General features: G+C 39.4%; 1 protein-coding gene across 6 annotated transcripts in view; it reads left to right on the forward strand.

Annotated features, from left to right (window-relative positions):
- The window catches only part of gria4b (glutamate receptor, ionotropic, AMPA 4b), a 343,099-nt gene that overhangs the window by 241,003 nt on the left and 88,663 nt on the right, over positions 1 to 13,433 (forward strand). The window lies entirely within an intron of this gene.

A 13,433-nucleotide genomic window follows, 5' to 3' on the forward strand; every position in this document is an offset into this window, starting at 1 on the left:
CATAGGGTTAAAATCCATAAGGAGAAAAGTATTGTTTTCTCTTTATCAGACATGCACATATTACGAGATTTGGACATAACAATGTATCACACATGGCAAAAATATTTTTAAGATTGTGGTGCCAAAGGGAGCAATCATGGAACAGAGCAACACCTTACAGGGAAGCAGACGTAAACAAAATGGAGACTGTGGAGCAATAACTTCAGACAGAACAAACTAGATGACTGAACAAGCTAAAAAATGAGTTAAGTTCTCAATATGTGTAGCTAACATCCCTCAGAAGATGTAGCATTGGTTGGCAATGTCAGAGCAAAATCGATTGCAAGCTCCAAGGCTGTTATTATTTCTACATTAATAATGTGTTAATGATCAGTTGCTTCTTTGTTTGCTCATTTTTCAGAGAAACAAAATGCTTCTGTGTTCCAGTTTGGATCAAAGGCAGCCTACAGTAATGTGAGACGTGTGTTTCATGCCACACTAAGTGGGATTTGATCTTAGAGGTTCTAACATAATAAAAAATAGAGGCCTTTTCATCAGTAGAAAGCTACCTTGAATTTAGAAAGTAGGACTCAGCGTTTTCTAAATGATATGGACCTTATTGAGCCATTCAGAAGTAGATTTGTGTCTTCACTGTCAAACTAAAAATGTGATTTCTTCTCTATGAGACTAAGATTTTTTTTTCTTTGACTCTGTTGCAGTGGAATAAATTGACCAATGACCCAGTCAAGTGCTGTTTTGTTTTTAAGTTGATTTATGGCAGCTCTTCTTTGATGACAGCTAATGATCGTCCTGATTTAAACTTGTAAATATCAAACATGTTTCATATTAAACAAGATGACTCGACAAGTCTGTGAGCAGTTTGAGAGGTTTTTGTGAGTGGATCTGGATTAAACCAAATTGGTTCAGACTGAGGTCTCAGACCAGATTTTTCCCAAAACTAACTTGGGTTAAATTGGCCCAAACTCCTCTGAGAATCAAACTGAGGTACTCAATTAAGCCCAAATCCAACTGAATCCACCCTGTAGTGCCGAATCTCAGACCTGAACTGCACCTGAGGCTGTATTTGTGTTGCTTCTTCTCCACAGATAACCCTATATGTTTGCTTTGGAAAGGCTTTCTCTCAAATGAAAAACAGCAAATCTGACAACAGCACAGACCAGCACAGAATCTGACGTGACAGCTTACCAGTACCATATATATATATATATATATATATATATATATATATATATATAACTTTAAGCAGCCGGTAAGCCGTAGGGTCAGTGGCAAACACACACACTGCAGTCAGCATGTTGCACTAATGCATTTTAAAATTAAAAATCGTTCTACTTGGGTGTCCGGGTAGCTCCATGGGTTAAGCAGGTGCCCCATGTCCAGTATTGTGTATGTAGTATCACAAAAGTGGGGATTTGAAAAACACAAATGCTAAAATGTATTTTTTCAGAGGATGAGGTAGTCGAATAAGTAACCCACCCCTTGTTGTCAGCTCTACTCACTGAAGCGTAGTCGTACCTCCGATGTGAGAATGTTCTCTTTGTCTTTAGGAAGACTTTTCTTCCTCTTTCACCGATGCAGGGGCCTGGGTTCGATTCCCGCTCGTGGCTCTTTGCTGCGTGTCTTTCCCCCACTCTTCTCCCTCCTTTCCTGTCCGTCTCCACTGTACCTATTGAAAAACAGCAAAAAAATAACTTTAAAAAAAAATATTACTCTTACTGATTATTTATAAGATCAGCATTTCCAGGTGAACATTGCAGTTAAAAAAACAAAACATTTTAACAAACTAGCTAGAATTCAGAACATGGATGAATGACTTGGGAAAAATGTCTAATTTCGATTTTTTTTTTTGACAGACATATATAACACATTTGTGCTTTACTTTCAGTGTAAGACAGTGTAAATGTCTTAAGAATGAGACCCAGTGTCTCAGTGAGATTACCTGTATAAATAAAGACTAAAAAATAAATAATTTCTTAAAATCAATTTAATGTAAGACGTCATGTCACATAACTGTTCCTCATGGCTTCTCTGAGGGGCAGAATATTCATTTTTTCACAGGATCTTGTGAAAAAGGTTTATTTATGGCAAATTATAAAATGAGACATTAAAAATAAAGTGATTTTGGTTAAATAGCATCATTTTAAGCTTAGATTGTTGATTTTCCCTACTGAACTCTACGTCACACATAGTTTGGGGACTGTTGGAAAGCGGAAAATCTGAACATTTCTATTTTTGCAGATTTTCAGTATAATTGTGTGAGTTCAAGAATCACTGTATAATAAATCTAAAACTTGTAGAAGACATCAATAAATATATTTAACCAGTGACACAATGGTTTAAATCCAGTCAGTGGTGCTGCATAAAGTGCATTCAAAATGGCAGCATTCACAATTCTTCAAATTCTGGTTTCAGACTTTAAAATTTGTTCAGCCCTAATCCAGAGCAGTGCAGGTATCGCTGTGCTCTTTAACTGTAGGAGCTGTGGGGAGAAGTTTGTTTTTTTTAAAATCACAACAGGATTATAATGTTCCCACAATGCGGTTGACTCCCATGAATCACTGTCCACTAATTGTCTTTAAAGGTGACAGATCTGTGTGAGGCTGCAGCTGCCTGCAGGTTGATTTATCAACAGAAAAGCTCCTGTGGACAAGGAAAAATTTTTTGACTGTCTGTGTATTGACAAGACGAGGCTGGGAGCTTTGATGAAGTGTGTCTCGGCTTTAAACTCCTCCGCTGCACTTTAAACCTGGCTCACTATCAATCTGCCACAGGGCAGGAACTGCAGCGCAGATATAATTATGTTTTTGTTTAGCCTCTTCTTCGAGGCACTCTAGGGGAGGAGGAGATGTTTGGATTTTGTTGACAGGAGCTACTGTGGTACCCAAAATGCCTCCTGATGACGCAAGTACAACAGACTGAACACACTGGCCCTCGTGCAAAAACAACTCGGACAGATTTATTCTGAAGCTGCACAAAAGAATTATTCAGGGAAACTTGTTGCATTAAGGAATTTCCTCTTAAGATAATTACATTTAGGCATAAAAAAATCCCTAGTAAAACTGACTCAAAACATATAGTGCCTTAATGGGAATTCATTTGGAGTTTAAATCATGACTCGCCAGTTCACTAATAGGTTTTTCTTTATATACACACGTGGACAAAATTCTTGGTACCCCTCAGTTAAAGAAGGAAAAACCCACAATTCTCACTGAAATCACTTGAAACTCACAAAAGTAACAATAAATAAAAATTTATTGAAAATTAAATAATCAAAATCAGCCATCACTTTTGAATTGTTGATTAACATAAGTATTTAAAAAAACAAACTAATGAAATAGGGCTGGACAAAAATGATGGTACCTCTATAAAAGATTGAAAACTATTTGACCAGAGTGACATGATTAACTCAGGTGTGTCATTTAATTGACAACACAGGTGTCAGGTGCGACAGACTGGCGACCTGTCCAGGGTGTCCCCTGCCCGAGTCAGCTGAGATAGGCTCCAGCACCCCCGGCGACCATAGTGAGGATAAAGCGGTGTATAGAGGATGGATGGATGGATGGATGGATGGATGGATACATATGGAATGTTGCATTAATCTTCAGTATTAATCTACAATGTAGAAAATAATATAAATATATAAAAAGCATTGAATATGAAGGTGTGTCCAAACTTTTGACTGGTAGTCTAACAGTTTGTGTCCATAAATTCTGGTTGTAATGAAATGAAATTCAAACAAAGTGTTTTTGCAGTCAGAAAGGTTTTGTTTAATGGATCAAACAAATGGATCAGCCATCCACATTCCAGTGTGGATGGCTGGATCACTCACTAAGTAAACCTGATGAAAGTAAGCAGGAAAAGTTTAAAGAATATAAAAACATTCTTGCATGAGGTCCATTATGGATGTGGAAAAGTTGGATTTTACACTACCATTGAAAAGTTTGAGGTAACCCAGACAATTTTATGTTTTTCGATGAAAACACATTTTTATTTTTGTGCAAGCATAAGTTTTTTCTCTGTTCAACGGTAGTGTACATTTTTTTAAAAAGACAGAAAATAAAGCACTTACTTTAAAAATGTGATTCATACAACATTTGTGTTTTTTTTCCACCCACTGAATTTACATTTTAAGTCTTATATTGTGTTTCAATTTTTTTAATGCTGCTGGAAGAGACTGAGATTTTGCTGTGGCAGCAGTGAGATTGATTGAAGCGCTGTGGAGATCTGAAACCCTCGAAAAGGCCGTGAGGTCCCTCTGCAGCAGCCGATTGAGTGTTTAATGTGAAAAAAAAATAGCACAGTGGGCATTTGCAAAAAAATGGTTTTCTACATGGGCTTTTTTGTGTACTCATCTTTTCAACGTCATGCATTCAGTCAAATAAAAATTAGTGCATCGAGTGGCTGCTGATGACCAAGACCCAGAAATGAGACACTTACCGAGAAGTTTTAATGTCAGCTGGGTTCACACACTGATGTTTTTGTGGTCAAGCTCCACAATGATGATTATTACCTCTCACAATCAAACTGGATGTGCAGCAAATTGTTTACTTCGCATGATGCACAAAAACACACAGAAAACCAAACATTTCACACGGCTCAAAGCCAACCATTCCCGCGAGAGTTCATACACGTATGTGTGTGTACGTATGGATTTGTGAGCCAAGTAATGTGTGTGTGCATGTGTGTGTTTTAATGGCATATGTAATTAGTCTCATTAGACAGTGAGTGAAGCGCTGTGGTTGTGATTATTGAACAGCCTGTCAGCCTCACTGGCTTTTGCGCTGAAGACCTCTGAGGTGCTGCTCTTTTCTCATGCCAGAAAGGCCGACTGTATTCTTTATCTCCTATGCTGCATCCACTCGTCCGACTGTCATACACCTCACTATCATAAATCACATGGATTAGGCTTGTTTTCCCTTCTGGTTTATACCTCCAGCAGATCAATAAGGGTCAAGATCAACTTGGGAATTAGGTCATCAATGGTTGGGAGTCTTTAAAAGGTTATTGTGAGTTTAATTTTTCAGCTTTTGGATGATCAGTAGAAGAAAACATGAAAACATTCATCGAGTGAAGTGTCTTTTTAATTTAAAATATGGCACAGCATGTTTCGTCCCGGGCTGCACAGTGGATTAGTGTTTAGCATTTCTGCCTTGCAGCTAGAAGATCCTCCCTGAAAATTGCACAGTGGGCATTTGCAAAAACCTCCCTGCCTGGGCTTGGGATCTTTTCATGTGGCGTTTGCACGTTCTCCTTATGCAAGTGTGGGTGTTCTCCCGGTTCTCCGGCTTCCTCCCACAGTCCAAAAACATGCTGAGGTTAACTGGTGATTCTAAATTATCCGTAGGTGTAAATGTCAGTGTGCTTGTTTGTCTCTCTGTGTAGCCCTACGCTAGACTGTTATCTGTCCAGGGTGTTCCCTGCCTTAACCCTAAGTCAGCTGGGATAGACTCCAGCAACTCCGCGACCTTAATGAGGAATAAGCAGTATATATATAATGAATGGATGGATGTTTCATCGCTGGATCTGTGGTTGTTTTGGGATAACAGCACCAGTTGCTGGTGCTGGACCCTATCCCAGCTGACTCGGGCGAAGGCAGGGGACACCGTGGACAGGCCGCCATCTGTCGCAGGGCTACATATACAGACAAACAATCACACTCACATTCACACCTACGGACAATTTAGAGTAACCGATTAACCTCAGCATATTTTTGGACTGTGGGAGGAAGCCGGAGTACCCGGAGAAAACCCACGCATGCACAGGGAGAACATGCAAACTCCATGCAGAAAGATCCCAGGGCCACCTCGGGATTTGAACCGGGGATCTTCTTGCTGCAAGGCGAAAGTGCTAACCACTACGTCACTGTGCAGCCCCTCCTTCACACATGTAACACTTAAAATGTCATAAATCATAAAAAAAATACAAGAACAAAAGTTTAATTTCTTTGTTTAGTTTACAGAAAAGGATAACATTTTTCCAGTTGTCCACAGGTTTTACCGGTACTGATAAAAATGGCATTTTAGGTCACAAATTAAGGCTCCACTTGCTGACAAATCTCGGGTTTGCTAGCTAATGTTCATACATATGCCAGATTCTGTAAATGCAAAAAAATATAAGTGGCTTGTCTTATCCAAACAACAATATTTCAGTAAGTCCCATGCATGTTAGTAATTGCAAAGGAACAGGAAAGACAGTAAAAAGAGTGAAGCGGGAGCTAAAGCTACAGTGAATGTGGAGCATGTTACCCATTTAAATACTAAGTATGAGCAATCTTTTTCAGAATTGCAGACTGCACCTTTCATTTGAAACAGTATTTCATGTTTTCAGTCGAAGTAACTTGAAGTTCTGAAGCACCATTAGCCAGTAAAACTACACCAAGACAGTAATGCTGGATTACATTCAAGCCTGTTTTCCTGGGAATCTTGCGTTGTAATGTGAGACTTCAGTGCTGACAATAAAAGCTACCATATAGAACAGAAGAAGGGATTTTATAAGAAGGAATTTTATTGTCAATGTCTCTATATACCCAGGACATACAGAGAAACCGAAAAGATGTTTCTGTCACACCTTTGTATTAGCACTATACATTTGAAAAGGTTCCAAATATGGCATAAATAAAATAAAGTAAATAAGATGAAAAATATAAAACTCAACATATGAACTGGCGGGAGCGCAGTTAGTATAGGGGCGGTATGGCTCAGTGGGTAGAGTGGCCGTTTTGTAACTAGAGGGTTGCCGGTTCGATCCTCGGCCCATCGTGCTCATGTCGAGGTGTCCCTGAGCAAGACACCGAACCCCTAATTGCTCCTGATGGGTTGTGGTTAGCACCTTGCATGGCAGCTCCCGCCATCAGTGTGTGAATGTGTGTGTGAATGGGTAAATGTGACATATCATCATGTAAAGCGCTTTGGATAAAAGCACTATATAAGTACAACCATTTATAGTGATATATGGAGATGCAATGACAGATTGTCAATTGCTATCACTGAAAAATGGCTAAAATACAACAAATAGCATCAACAAGATGATTCGATTTCATAAAAATCTTCAGGATTGTAATTTGAATCTTTATTATTTTAATTTGTATTTTGCTTACAGTGTGTATATTTCTAAATAAACATCACATTTAATCCAGTTTTCACAACCTATACCAGTAGTCCATGACAAGATATTTGCTGTCTGTTTGCTTAGGCTGTAAACAAAAACAGAAGAAGTGACACCAACAGAGCAGCAGTTCACACAAACAATGCCAGCATCAGTTCCGAAGATTTTCTCCCTTCTTTGGGAATATATTATAGTTGGAAGAAGGTCAGATTTAGATTACAGACCAATATGGAGACAACTAGCTTGCTTAGTCTTTAGAATAGACAATGTCTAATCTCCTGCAACGTCTGTCTGTCTAAAGGCCATTATGACTTTGGAAAGGGAAAGAGTAATTTTTTCTTCACATGCAGACAGAAGAAACAATGAGAGCATTTGTAATGACTGCACTGTGTGAAACTACAGGATGAAGGATGCTTCATAGTAAAGGGTGAAATGTTAATATTTGCGTAATGATTTTGTAATAAGCTTGACAAATGATTCAAATAATTCCCTTATTGTTTATGCATTATGGTGCATCATAACCCACTTGGCTAAAAGACAGTTTTCAATTCCCTGTTAGAATTATGTGATCTCAAGATCATTGAAATGTACACATCTGGTCACGAAAGTTGTATTTTATGTGGAACTGTTAAATGGTGCCATCATTATGTTGTACAGTCGTTGTGCAGCAAGCATTTGCATTCCCTCCACCGCCGAGGAGTCTTTGGTTTACCTTGTTTTGGCCCCAGGCAATGTCAAGCAAACATATCTCAAGAATATATTGCTCCCATTCTCATTATGTGATATGCTGCCGTCCATGACAAAAGTAATTTGTTTGGAAATACAAGCACGGGAACCATGTGAGGCCTACATTTAGATCACTTTCTGAGCAACGGCAAATCTAATAATGTCTAAGTTACCGCCGGTCACAGAGCAGACTGATACAGCTACCCCCGATTACTTAAAGTGCTCGCGTCGAGTTGGGCTTGTTTCAGGTATTAAGTCATGCGCTCTGACTGCACCTCATTTCTCGGTTCTCATCTGCCTCCTCCTCTGCTTAGTCATCCTTTCCTCCCTGCTCTTTGAGTCTTCACGTGTCATGTATTCATGTTAACCCCTTGATGATTTCGTTTTTTTTTTTCGTTTTGTTTAAACCACAGTGTGTGGATGCAGCACATGACTGTCAACATGCATCGCTTTCTGCTGCTCAGCACTAAATTATCTCCAAATCCTGAGTCTGTGGCTGAACAGTCTGGGGAAATAGATGCAGATTCTGCAAATTCATTAGCAATACAAGTTCTTAAATACAACTTTCATTTTGATATTCACTGTGGAACAGGTTTAATGCATGTTATGAAGCATTAGATCATGATACTGTGACTCACACAAAGAAATCTGACTGAAATAAACACTGACATGACAGTTGAACCTTTAGGTCAGATATGCTGCAAAATATACAAAGTGTGGCTATTAAATAATAACACTAGGTTTATGTCAATCAAACACCAGTGTGCAGACATGAACTATGGTGGGGCAAAAAGTAGTATTTAGTCAGCCACCGACTGTGCAAGTTCTCCCACTTAAAATGATGACAGAGGTCTGTAATTTCCATCACAGGGACACTTCAACTATGAGGGACAGAATGTGAAAAAAAATCCAGGAAATCACATTGTAGGATTTTTTAAAGAATTTATTTGGAAATTATGTATTATGGAAAATAAGTATTTGGTCATTAACAAAAGTTCAGCTCAATGCTTTGTAATATAACCTTTATTGCCAATGACAGAGGTAAAATGTTTGCTGTAGTTCTTCACCAGGTTTGCACACACTATAGCTGGTATTTTGGACCATTCCTCCATGCAGATCTCCTCTACAGCAGTGATGTTTTGGGGCTGTCGCTGAGCAACACGGACTTTCAACCCAGCCTGTCCTCAAACAAAAAATGAGCACATAGGTCGTCTGTACACGCCCGTATTACGACCCAGTGTTACGTTTTGACATATGCGACCTCTAGCGGTTGAGTAAATATCGACACTCTGGAGTCGCAGATGAAACGTCACCATGAACAAAGTTTTATCTAACACTATCCCTGTCCCTATCCCTAACCCGAACCATAACCCTAAACTTGTGTTGGGAAAGTGAGGAAAAAGCCATTTTGTGACGGAAAAGCCGTTTCGTGAATTCAATCCTGTAATGCGTTCCTTTTCCCCGTAGGGGCGCTAACGTAAATACGCTCTCACGGTTCGTATTCCGGTGCACGGTGCATACGACCGATGCGGCCGTATGAATTTGAGGACTTGTTGTTTCAACCCCCTCCACAGATTTTCTATGGAGTTGAGGTCTGGAGACTGGCTAGGCCACTCCAGGACTTTGAAATGCTTCTTACGGATCCACTCCTTTGTTCCCTTGGCGGTGTGTTTGGGATCATTGTCATTCTGGAAGACCCAGCCATGTTTCATCTATAATGCTCTCGCTGATGAAAGGAGGTTTTGGCTCAAAATCTCAGGAGACATGGCCTCATTCATTCTTGCCTTAACACGGATCAGTCGTCCTGTCCCCTTTGCAGAAAAAAAGCCCCAAAGCATGATGTTTCAACCCGGTCTCACAAGGATTCGTGAAACTGTCACGTAAATTAATCTATGGTTTCGTGCGCACCAACACGATTTTCTCATGTTTTTCGTGCTGCATACAACGAAATTCAAACCAATGTATTTCAAGCGGAAGATATTTCGTGCCACTCAGAACGTATTTCAAACAGATGTGCTACAACCGGAAAAACTACTGCAACGACGGGTTTGATTTTATTTTCATATCTGGTAAAAATAAATGGGTGTATTTATATAGCACTCTTATCCAAAGCGCTTTACATGATGATTTGTCACAGTTACCCATTCACACACACATTCACACACTGATGGTGGGAGCTGCCATGCAAGGTGCTAACCACAACCCATCAGGAGCAATTAGGGGTCTTGCTCAGGGACACCTCGACATGAACTCGACGGGCCAAGGATCAAACCGGCAACCTTCCAGTTACAAGACGGCCACTCTACCCACTGAGCCATGCTGCCCCATATCTGAATCTTAATCACACCCAGTGGTGTAGTAGTTTCCAAATTTCCGTATACCCACTTAAAAATGCACAAAGATACGTATACCCAGGGGTGTAAACACGCAGGTATACGCCTTATACCCACTAGAAAAGGTCCCGAATTTCCATATGACCACTTAAAAATGCGCAAACATATGTATCAGTATGTTTTTGACATAACGTTCACTTTCCCGTTCATAAATTCGTCTTCTCTGTGACAAGAAGCGGTGAAGCTGGATGGGGCGGGGAACAGGGCTCACGAAAGGCTGACCGCGGTCCGGACCCGGACGCCGTCTATACGGGTGTAAATTTGACAGGTCGCTTCTATTTTACCGGGGCAGCTTTCCAGTGTTTATCATTGGTCTGTCAGCTCAGAAACGCACAGACCAATTATGTACGAGTTCAGGCATCCCACGTGACGCTACTCAGCCAATGACGTCGCTGAATGGCATCGCCGCTCCGCCTTCAAAAACCTGAGAGAAATGAGCTGAGAAATGAGCGACAAAGAGGACAGTACTGATGGAAGTTCGGCACTTTTCAGAGAGCTTTTGGCACGGCTAAATGTCCTCAGTGTAGGTTGACATTCAGAAAAATCAGAAGTTCGAGCTGGAGGTCTGAAAACTTGCATGAGCGTTCACATTAGCCTCTATATATAGAACCTGTGCAGTTTGGTCCAAATTAGTGAAGGAATGTGTGAGATTTTGACCTTTTTAGCCCATTTTGAAGCATTTGGACATTAAAGGGTTCATCGTCGAGTAAGAAACAGGGCCGTGCTCGGGCCCCTTTTGAGCTAACTCTCTGAAAAAAAATATGCAAGGTCAGGGGGTGGTCTAGTAGGAGTCTGTCCGATTTGGTGTCACTAGACCCAAAAATGACAGAGCAGGAATTTTTTTTTTTACATGTTTGAAGGCCTCAGGCTTCTTCACTACTAGTAGGCCTCACTGCTGAAAAAAGCGGGTTCCCATGGGGCTAGACCCTTGAAAACAGATACAGTGCTTCATGTGACTGCTCTGAATAGTCCCACACAATATCAGACTTGAATTCCACTGGGAATGACTTTTATGATACTTGATATGTTGCACAAAATGTCTCCTTCATTTGAAGTCTTCAGATTTAAGTGACCCTTGACCCCTTCAAAGGTGTTGCTCCCAGAGCATTCAGCACACCCTGTTCTATGACTTTATGCACTTTGGTGCACTTTGATTGATGTTCTCACACTGCAAGGCACGCAGCAAGCAGTCACGTGACCCGTCATCAGGCCAATAGAAAATAATAGGGAGAAAAAAACGTAAACATTTTACAATTTTCAGACCTTTATTGTGAGACTGTTACGTTTTGTTCTGTGGACAAACGTAGGTATTTCACATTTGGCCATGAGACTGGGTTGTCAAAGAAAATGTATTAAAGCAAAGGTCCAGAACATCATAATGTCTAACTTAAATTAGTGTGATATATGTTGATGTAACCTGATAGTTACATTAGGGTCTGCATGTAATCAAAAACTGACCGTCAAATAAATTCAGTACGGTTCAAAAACATTTCGACATTTATTAATAAATAACTTTATATGTAACTGTATATCTTAAAATAAAGTGTAGAACTTTTTTTTTTAAAAGTGGTTGAACAACCTGAACCAACTTATATACATCTTTAACAATACCTAAATCTCATAAATGTAAACATTTGAACACTTTCACATTGTTTTCTTGTCTTCTATCACTCCCCTTATATCTCTGCTGCTTAATGGGAGAACTGAGCTGCTGCTTGTCCTGCCAGTGTTTTGAATCATGGCCTGAATGGTGTCAGAGCTGTTCTCAAACATATTTGGAGGAGCTCATTGGTGAGTCTGGAACAATATTTGGTTTTGATTATGTTCATAGTTGAGAAAGCTGCCTTGTTAAGCCGCATTTCGTAATAACGGTGCATTTTGTAATAAACATCCAAAATGTAATAACTTTGTCGTTTCATTTCGTAATAAAGCCGCATTTCATAATAAACTGCCGCATTTTGTAATAAACTGACCCAACGCATTTTGTAAAAAATTTTGCCGCATTACATAATAAGTTATTACATTTTGAGAAAATTATTACAAAATGCACTTGCAATCTTTTGATTTTCTGGAAAAAGTAATAGCATGGTGCGTTATGTAATAAGGTATTATTGTTATACGTTAAACAATAAACTAACAGATGAGTGACCTTTGTTGATTTGTATGTATGTTTTCTTGTAGTTATTTGGCCTAATAAAGCTGTGTATGGCAGAATACTCCAAAGATAATATATTTTCCTTAATATTTTTTCTAAGTCACTGATTTGCTATTTCTTTTAAAAATATGTAACCTATATTTTTCATGTTTTATAATATTTTCTTTAACTATTTACTTTAATATTTCAGACATTTTTCTGACGTAGCCTTCTATTTTTACTTCTTGGTACTAATTAATTATTATTATTACTATTATTATTATTTTTACTTGAGTACATTCAAAATATTTATAAATATCTGACTTTTCTACCCACCTTTGTGCAAAGTCAATGCACTACTGGTATACTGAACAGAATTAAAGCGCAGCCGTCTACTCACAGCTGAAACCAAAGCCTGGGATGGCAAACAAATCTCACTGCACAACAGCGCTTAAGTTCAGTTAACTCATGCTTTTGGTGCCTTTTACATGATAAGTTTTAGCATTATGGATCGAAAAGAACTTTTGTTTGTAGCGCCTGTAAACGCGCTGCTCTAAGACGCATCCATATGCATCTCTCTCTCTCTCTCCCGCTCTCTCTCTCTCTCTCTCTACCCATCTCCCTCTTTCTCTCTCTCACTCTTTCTCTGTCTCTCTCTCCCTCTCTCTCTCACTCTTTCTCTGTCTCTCTCTCCCTCTCTCTCTCTCTCTCTCTCACTCTCTGTCTCTCTCTCACTCTTTCTCTCTCTCTCTCTCTCTCTCTCTCACTCTCGGTCTCTCTCTCACTATATATCGTGATCGCGCTCTTTCTCTTCTATCACATATGCGGAAAGAAAAAGGTGCGTTCTGTGGGGAAAAAAGCATCTTATTGGCTACACTTTTTTTTTTTTTTTTTTACAATATTATTTAACAGTTCAAGCACGCTTCAGTAATGCAAAGTATAATTGTATCTTTCACGTTAACTACGAGAAATGACTGGCAACACAATATAAATGAAACGTAATCTGATTGGCTGCTGCACTGCTCATTTAGGCAATTAAATAATCATGCCCCGCGTGCATGCCTAATCGAAGTCAA

The sequence above is a fragment of the Acanthochromis polyacanthus genome, chromosome 17 (genome assembly GCF_021347895.1).
Source record: "Acanthochromis polyacanthus isolate Apoly-LR-REF ecotype Palm Island chromosome 17, KAUST_Apoly_ChrSc, whole genome shotgun sequence".
NCBI lineage: Eukaryota > Metazoa > Chordata > Actinopteri > Pomacentridae > Acanthochromis > Acanthochromis polyacanthus.